The sequence below is a fragment of the Melopsittacus undulatus genome, chromosome 13 (assembly GCF_012275295.1).
Source record: "Melopsittacus undulatus isolate bMelUnd1 chromosome 13, bMelUnd1.mat.Z, whole genome shotgun sequence".
NCBI lineage: Eukaryota > Metazoa > Chordata > Aves > Psittaciformes > Psittaculidae > Melopsittacus > Melopsittacus undulatus.
This window is the reverse complement of record NC_047539.1, coordinates 9,712,311-9,722,066: the sequence shown is the minus strand read 5'-3', so window position 1 is coordinate 9,722,066 and position 9,756 is coordinate 9,712,311.

The window sequence follows — 9,756 nt, the reverse complement described above, 5'->3', positions numbered from 1 at the left end:
GAAGTTTAAGTATTCTAAGTACAGAGTCTAGAGGAGGCTGTGGAGATGCTGGGAGGGCTGGAGCAACTCTGCTCTGGAGCCAGGCTGAGAGAGCTGGGCTGGGGCAGCCTGGACAAGAGAAGGCTCCAGTGCCTAAAGGGGCTGCAGGAAACCTGCAGAGGGGCTTAGGACAAGGGAGAATGGCTTTAACCTGCCCGAGGGGAGACTGAGCTGAGCTCTTAGGCAGAAGCTGTTCCCTGTGAGGGTGCTGAGGCGCTGGCACAGGGTGCCCAGAGAAGCTGTGGCTGCCCCATCCCTGGCAGTGCTCAAGGCCAGGTTGGACACAGGGGCTTGGAGCAGCTGCTCCAGTGGAAGGTGTCCCTGCGAGTGGCAGGGGTTGGAGCTGGATGAGCTTTAAGGTCTCTTCAACCCAAACCAATCTGGGATTCTATTTTGTCACTTACAAGTGTCATATCAGCACTAGCTAAAGCTTGAAAAACACATTTTCAAATCCAAACTAACACATGCCCCCCAGTAACAGACCAGGCACACAGCGCAAGGCACCATGACAGGGGCTCACATGGCTACAAGAGGGGGAAACACTGCCACGCCAAACGCAGGGAGGCATTTGAAGGGTACTACAAGTTCCAGCATGCAATGCTGCACCGTGGGCTCGTGTTTCCTACATGGCCTGCTGGGACATGTAGTCTTGTGAAGCTCAGACCCACGTTAATCCCGTCGTTGACACAACATCACCCTAGTTACACTGTCTATTAATATTCAGTAGTTGTTCAGGATGTGTTCTCAGTGAAGAAGGGATACCAGAGATTTCCACAGTTTTCCTTTCTGCTGCTCTTTGTGTTTTCAAGTCAGCAGGGTCTCAAGCAAAGGAAAGAGGTAATTTTCCTTAGAATTCCACAGCCAGTGCTACGTATTCCCACATCCAGGCACAAAGCTGGGCACAGCCAGCATAATTCAGTCATGTATTCAAAGTCGTAGTTTATAAAGCTTTGAAGTAAATGGCTTTTCAGAGAACTCGCCACTTAAAGCTCCAAAATGAAGGCAGCAAAGAATGAATTAACTGCTACAGAAACCATGAGAAAGTTTTCCTGGAGAGCCTGAGATGAGCTTTGAGTTCATATGAAAATACAGTTAAACTGAAAAGCTAATCTAGTGATTTTCTAAGAACAAATAATTTCCTTTCACAGGCAATCCTCTTTTAAGACATTACATTTCATTTCCATTAAGTGTGTTCAGGTAAGTTTAAACTGAAGCTGTAAAATTAATCCATGAAAAGAAAAATGCTGTCTTTGTCTTTCTTGTGTCTGTCTCCTATTTAAAACTCAAAAGTGGGAAACATCCACATTACCATATTTATAGATACTGGGAAGGGCTCTCAGACAAAGTGTGGCATTTATTTACATTTTTTTGCCACAGGGTTTTAATCTATAGCAAGGTTCAGACTCTGTACCCCAACACATCCAGCCTAACAGTGCACTCAAGCAGATGCTTAATTCCAAGTATGTTTATAGCAATATTATTCAAGACCTTGATACACTTAGCCCCTGAAATCTAATGTGTTTCAGTGCAATGCAATCATGATTTAGCAGCTGCTGTTCAGATGTTGGAGGAAGATGCAGCTCTCAGAAGCAGTTTAGTCAAGATGGATGACAGGGTGCTAGTGCTCCCTGCAGCCTCCTGTTTGACCAGGGTGCAGCTCCCAGCCAGCCTTTGCAGTTATCTTCAGGTAAGGTGGAGCCTCTCCTTGACTCTATTTTTGTACTCGCTGTGTACATTATTTATAGGTTCAAAACTGGTCTCTTGAAAGACTCCTCTCTCTAGAGACAGCTGGATAGTAGACTTTGGGTTAGAGGTCTTAAAGAGCAGCAAAAAGAAAATAAAGGATTTAATCCCTAACTGAAGGTACCACACACTTACCTTTCCCACTCCTAACAACTTAAGCATTTCCACCTAATAGCACATGCTCAATTAAGATGTTTTTTCCTCCTGAAACTTAACTTCCAAATGCCATAAGCATACTATGTTAATCCTTCAGTCACTCTCCAGAAAATTAAGGCAGCCCAGCAGCAGAAATAACCATAGGGCATAGTTTTGTGAGGCAGCAAAACTGACGTAATGGCTAGCTGCTGCTGAAAGGGAAGGTCATCTCTGCCTGTGCCTGCCTCTGCTCTGCCCTGGCCTCGTGGCAGCACTGGTGCTTCTTTGAACCTGTTTGAGAAATTAAAAGGCAATTCTTCAGATGAAAAAGTGCACATTTTTATGCTGCTTAGGCTTCCTGAGGAGCCAGACGAGTATTAACACCCTTCAGAATGGGCTGTCATAACAGCAGCTCAAGAGTTCTTTCTGCAGCTGAGGGATGAGCCCTTCTGGGAGTTGGGCAGTGGGGACAAAGCTGGGGCTGCAGCCACTTAAACCATCTAATGTTATTTTGCTCATACTTGTGAGTCAGTCCCCTCAAGTGTTCAAAGAGGGATGACGTGATCACCCTTCAAAGTGTTTTGAGTGAGCCATAACGGAACAGCTGTAAGCAGTGGGACCTCCTTCTGGTGGCTACATCTATTGTTTAATAGGACTAGATCTGAGGAACATCACTGTTGTAAACACATTGAAGTGTTCACTCAAGCAGGAGTTACATCTGCTGCCCGTGTCTCCATGAAAAATTGTTTACTAGAGTGCAGTCATAAACTGGAGGCAGCTTCTTGGATACATATAAGAAGCAGCACTGAAGGCAGGCAGCAGGTTAGCCTCAGCCAAGTCTCTTGTTACTAGTCTGGGATTTCAGACAGTTCTGGATCTTCTCCTGCTTCCTTGAATCACCACAGGGACCACAGAGAAATCCACACAAACACCTTCTTGCAAGAACTGCCCTGCTTTTAGGGCCCGACACACAGGCAGCCCTGGCTGACTTACATGGGGGACTGTATCAGTCACTGCTCATAGTAGACTTTGACCTCTGGAAGACAAATGAGAAAAAGCTCAATCCACAAATCCCAAGTACTTTTTATCTTGTTATACAACACAGGAGTCACAAGGTCGTTGGTCACATTTCATTCTCATTCCATTTGGATACCAAGCAGTTATTGGTTTGAAACAGGCTTGGGTTTTCTTTTTCAGTCATTATTTTTAACATAAACATTGGGTATATCTGCACCTGATGCATGGGGAGTTCAATATGTGTTTGGACTTGGGGTCTCAAACCTAACAATGCACAGCACTAGAAGAGCACTGCCTCTGGAAGGGTTTGCATTTGAGTTATTACTAAAGTTGTTGTTTCATTTGGTGACACAGGGCAATGATACTTGACTACAAGATTAAGGAGTGAGAAGAGCACTTGTCTGGAGGAAAATTAAAAACACTGGAACCATCCACCTCTGAGGGGGTGAACCAAAAAGCCCACAGTGAAGGTATTACAGAATACATAGCCTTGAGATAGCACCTTATGTTCACCTTATCTCAAAACATAAGAACATGAAGGGGAGGGAGGAGAAGGGAAATTAAAGGATAAGCGGCCACATTTTAATGCTTTGCATAAAAAGATACATGGAATTCATCAATATGCAACATTGTGAGGAGCAAAGTATTATGTATTCTCAAAGAATGGGCATAATTCAGCTAAAAGTAAATATTTGACATCAAAATTAGGAGATTTGAATGGATTATTATCTATCATTCTTCAGGGCATAAGTGAGCTTCTACCTTAGGATTTAAGAAGCTATTTCTGTGAGGTATCCAGCACCTGGAGAAGTGGGGAGCAGAATTTACTCGCAATAAACCCATCTACTCCAAAGGAATCATGAGCTGAACATAAACACACAGCTGATGGCTCTAGCCTAGGCAGGAAGAAAACACAAAGCACTAGAGACCAGTGAGGACTAGCAAGGCAAGCACCGGTCACTATACAGCAGATGCTTGTTAACATCTGGATTCCATAGAGGGGTTCTTATATCCTCAACGGATCTAGGCTCCAATTTCCAAAATCCAGGTATTTTAGTTACTAAGTGATAACACTGCAGAAGGCAAAAGGCTAACTCTCATCTGTTTCTTGGAATCTGGTCCATAGCTCTTGTGCTCCCACGCAGTTTCTTTACTTCACTGCTTACCTACTCATGAGGAGGCATTACAGGACAAAGGTTTTTGTTCACAGCAAAGGGGTTGTGGAACAGCTATTCTGGCACAGATCCCCAGGTGGGGATACAGTTCATTTAGGCAAAAGAACTCACTAAACCATCTCCTTAAAAGGCAAACTACACCATCAGAATAAATCACGTCTACATCTTTGTTTTTTGCATGCCATCATTGCTACAGGGGTAACTCTGAGGTTTTTACATTCCAACCTGCATAACTATTCTGGCAGGACTTGCCTGGTTCCTTGACCAGGAAGACAAGATGCACCAGGAAACAAGCAAACAGCAGCAGAAAAAGGAAAAGCTTGCTTTGTTTTCTTAACAAAGTGTGGAAGGTGTTTTCTTAACAGCTTCTTTTTTTTTGTACATATATTGAAAGAGAAGAATGAACTAATGAGCTATGAGCTTCGCTCTGTTAACAATGAGAGGGGAATTGTGTCCACAGGTCACCTCTGGGGTGGAGAAGAGCAGCTGAGTAGCAGTACACAGCAACACCTACAAAAGAATTTATTTACTACATGGATGGAATAAGATGATTATCTCCTAACGAACTGTAGAGAAACATAAGTAAAATCTAAAGAAATAACTAATCTAGAACCAAAGCAGAATTCTAGATATAAGACCCCCTCTCTGTGGAAAGTAGCCCAACAATTCATACACCAAGTGCAATTAATAATATTCATTCTTCATTATCATCTTTACACTGCAATAGACCTTGTGCCAGCCCCAGGAAAGGTTATGAGTCAATCCTTGACTAACTGGCTCTGATTCATTAAGGAACCAACATACATAAAATCACTCGAGATAAAAAAAAAAGCTAAGGTTTGCCTGGCTGATAATTTATCTAATGGCTGCTAAGATTGGAGTAATGGGAGGGGGATGAGAGGGAACAGCACTACATTGCTATGGAAACCAGAATTTTCAAAATAAATACCTTTGCAGAACTGAGGTTGCAGATCTAAAACAATCCATGCTGCTTTTGATGTGCCCTCCCTTTGCCACAACGAGCCAGACAGGCTGACCAGCCAGGGTCAGACAAAAACCTTGCATGTGGTGACAGAAGATGTCCCATGGTTCATGTTCCTTATCCCAGTGGAGGATGGGCTCTGGACAGAAACCTCAGTGTATGGCCTGTTATCTTTACAGTTTAGGGAGTTTTCCTGCCATGCAGCCAGTCGGGTCAGGCCAAAGCAAAATGAATCCATAACTGCCTGAGGTGGGAAGTGTTACCTTTATCCCACTCTATTGATAATCCCAAATATTTCCAGAGTCCTTTTTTATTATTATCAACTGAACTAAGACAACACAATATATACAGCTTTATGAAGTTCTAATCCCCTCACGCTAGAGGAAATTCCTTACACACTAGGAAATTCCTTACACTGCAAATAGCTATAGCGCAGTTACTGTTCAGGGTATCCCTGTCCTTTGCTCCCTGTTAGTCCCATTTTTGAAAGCCAGCTGGTAACTTCCCCACTTGTGCCTGGGCAAAGGGTTTCTCATTTTAGACACACACATACCTCCACACCCCACCTACCCAGTACCAGCTCACTGATTGCTGCTGTAAACAAGTCCAGGCTCTAGGAATGCTGACTCACAGAGCTAAGGCTATGGGAAATATTTAGAGTTGCTAAAGAAGTGGAGCTCAGCAGGTTTCCTGCCCTTCCTCCTTATCTGTGAGCCCCTTGCCATGACAGGCTGTAATGAAGGACCTTGCTTCCTCAGAGGAGGCAAAGAGCAGGTACTTGCTTCCTAAAGATAGCCCAGATTCCTCTGGATTCCCAGTTGCTTGCTAGTAATTGCAGGCAGAGGAAGAAAACCCCCAGTGCTTACAATCGCAGGGCTACAGATGTGCAGAGATTAATGGCTCCGGGGTAGGCTCTCTTGCCTTACGCAGCATTGCTCACTTCAGTTCACTTCCTGGGATGTACTCAAATGCCTTTACACACACACAAACCCCCCCCCCCCCCCCCCCCCCCCCCCGTATCTGCTATGGAAGGCTATGCTTTACCTATAGACTTCACTGAACCGGATTTAGGTCCGATTCCTGTCTTCAGCAGAGCTGAGTCAGTGCAGACAGGCAAATCACTGTTTGCTTTGGGAGGGTTTGCCACCAATCAAGACACAAGAACTGGGTGCAAATTATGGTTTGCTGTGGGCATGTCAGCACAGGCGAGGAGAGGAACCTGTGCTCAGGCTGAGCTGCAGGGACATGGAGCAGTGCAGGGAGATGGCGCTCTCTAGGTGGGAGCCAGTCTGGATGCATTCTGCCTCAGCACACTGCTGAGCTCAAACTAATCAGCTCTGGATTTTATCCAAAGGACAAGCTGATTGCCTACCAGCCCATTCTCCTCACTGGGAAGTGACCTCCTGTTGCAAAAGGCAGAGCATTTAGGGAAAAAACAGTTTTATACCCACACAATTCACATGGCAAATAACCCCAGAAAGCCTATGTGGGAGCCTTTATGACTGGCTGGGATGGGCAGGTTGCTGAGCCTCAGCCTCCTCCTCCTTCTATTACCTACACAGCTCATTTGCAAAGAGGCAGAGGCTGATGAGCTACATTTGCAAGCTGGGCAGGGCAGACCAGGGAGCAACTCTCATTGAGGGGAAGGAGCAGGCTGTAGCCAGAGCCGTATTGCAGTGCTGGGAAATGACTGTGGTAAATGGTCACGGTACTAGTATTGAGTCGGTTTTACCTATAGAGTTCACAGTCAATGTGGTCTGTAGCTTCAAAATGCACCAGAAGCACACAACTAGGGATACATAGCTTCCTGTTTGTTGGCAACTGAGTTTCAGCTTAGCTGTACACCAAATTAAATTCTCAGCAAGCTGATCTTGCAACATAATTTTCTCTATACTTGACAATTTAGAGATACATTTGGCTGAAGTCTCCCCCTTTCAAGGCAACAGGAGCCATTTTGCATAGATGGAGGCTGAGGCTGGTCCTACAAGGTTCTCACACTAGTAAGAGAACAGTAACTGTAGTGCTTTTGCCCTATTTATAGTGCTTACTCAAAGCCAACCTGAGGTCCTGTCAGTCCTTCATCTCAGCTAACTGCTGTTACAGTGAAGCTGGCTCAGTGTGAAGATGGCCCTATACAAAGAATAGATCAGATTGTAAATACAGAACAGCTGCTTAAGCAGAATGCAAGGAAAAGAAGCAATGATGTTGCTGGGCAGAGAAAGCACTGCAAGAGCTCACAGATAGCCTCCTTTCTCCAAAGGCACATGCGCACTGCTATCATTCAGTCACATTTCTCTCAAGCTTCCTGGTAGCAGCATCAGCAAGTGTGTTCTGTCACATCTGACTGGCTGGAGGACTCTGTCCTCATCTGACAGCAATGACCTGGCCTCAATTTTTCACTATTTTGTCACCTCCTTCCTCTCTTTCAGCACCATAAAAATCAGTGGGCATGAAACCTGCAGCGCAAAGGCAATTCTCGCTAGCACAGCCTGCTGCAGCACTTACCTCAGCACGCAGGCGGCTGCAGGAATGGCAAATCCCTCCTAACCTACATTAGATTCCCATAATGTTTCAGTTCACTTCACTTCCAAACTTGGCTGAGATTTATCTCCATGGCCAGACTTAGGACGCACAACAGAGACTTCAAAATCTGAGGGTCATGGTGAGACGCTTTGGTAAATTGTAATGTTTTACAATAGCAGACAGTTCAACCCCATAAGAGAGCCCAAAACCAGATACTGAAACCCCCTTGGAATGAAGGCCACCCAGATTTCTCCACATACAAACTGTGCTGTAAAACATCAGCTCTGATTGAATGGCTACAGCAAAACACACTTGACATTGCCACAGCCATAGCCATGCTGGCCAGAGGTGCCATCATGAGCTGTGCTCGCTGGCTGAAAACGAGGAGCAAGGAACATGCTGCTCAGTCCACTGACACATCCTTACTCGGTCAGTGGCAGAGGATCTGCCCAGGCCTTTCATGCTTTTGTCCATCTCTTGCTGTACCACCTTAGTCCTTTCCCATCCCTTAAGACCTCTCTCTTGTCAAGGCTGCTTAGATAATTAAACTGCTGCTGTTTCCCCATTGTTTGCTCAGTTCTACCTGCACTGAACAGCAGCAAAAGTGCTCTCCCATTGATATCACCACTACCTTCAAGAAAAAAAAAAGCTGACCTGTAAGCTATTTTTAGCCACGTTGTAAAGTTGTGGAGCTATTTTGGTCACATCTCTGTACTGGAAGCTGCAGGATGCTGACGGGCTCTGTGTTTGCCTTGGGAACAGGGACTTTAACTGTGAATAAGAATGGCTTGTGACTTCACACCAAGGCTTCTCTGCCCTTCCTGTGCCATAGAACTCTTTTACACCAAGACTTGATTCCTCATCAGTTTAGAAGAGCAACACGTCCTCCTGAATTCTGCTGGATATCAGAGACTCTGTAGGGTCTTTGCACTACTGTCCTTTAGCCTGCACTGCTGCTAGGTCTGCAGAGGGTGTTGCTTATTCTGTGAGCCCCCTCACTCCCATTTGCCTCACTCCCTAGGAAGGGAAAGGTACAATTATGAGTCCACAAAGATTTTATCTATCTTCTTCTGCAATAAGCATTAGGCCAGTGCCTGCTGACAAGTCGGATGTCATGTAACTCTGTAGAGGTAGAAGGAAGAGCAGAAAGGAACCATTTGCATAGCAACATGTTGTTCTGCATACAGACTAATGCCTGGGAGCTCTGGGGTACATCCAGGGCATCAGGCAGAAGGTGCCTGGTCTAGACAATCGTTTTCTCTAGAGTGCCCAAGGGTTGGTTGCCAAGTTTGCTGGGGCTATGTAGCAGGTGCAAAGCACAGTCAGAGCAGAAGGCAGAGCAACTGGATTTAACAGAATTAAGCCCATAGATACAAAAGGAAGTTTGAAAGATATGAAATATGAAGTAGATGAAAGAAAGGAAAATACTGCAACTGGTGTGTTGAGGACAGGGGTGGATGAGTCAGATCTATAAAGGAGGAACAAGGGAGTAACTGTGTATGCAAATTTTCAAACAGCTGTCAGCCTGAGAAAACTCCTCTTAGGACTACTCTTAGTAGTATTTCCTCTTAGACATACTGCTGTCTTCAGCTATAGTTTATATTTTCCCAAGACACTTCAGACAGTGAGTAGTACTAAGTCATGCACCAATCTTGTCTGGGACAAGCCCCTTATGCACCAAGAGGAACCAGAATTTCATCAAGTCAAGGTCTATCTCGCATATTTCCCCCCGAAACATTTCTCTAAAGGTTCTTTTTAAAGGGTTCTCACACCAAAACCTACATCCTGTTCCTAAGGTGAGCCACTCCTTACTCCACTGACGCAACTTGCGCCTATTTTTGTGAGTCAGCACAACCCACGTATCTCCTCCAAGCAGGACCAGCGCCTGCTATGACAGGATGGACCATCCCAGGCAAACACTAGCAACCTGTTGCAAACAAAAAGTTGATTTACAGAGCATCACTGTATTTCACTGGGTATTTCAGTGGAAGGAGCTGTTTTATCTCATCTGCTCCCAGGCAGGCATTAATCTGTGTTACATACATCACAATCCTCACACCAGTGAGATCAGCTGACCGTTAACTAATATTTTATGACATGGAAATTAAAACCAGCTTAGGAAGAATGTAACTTTTTAGTCAA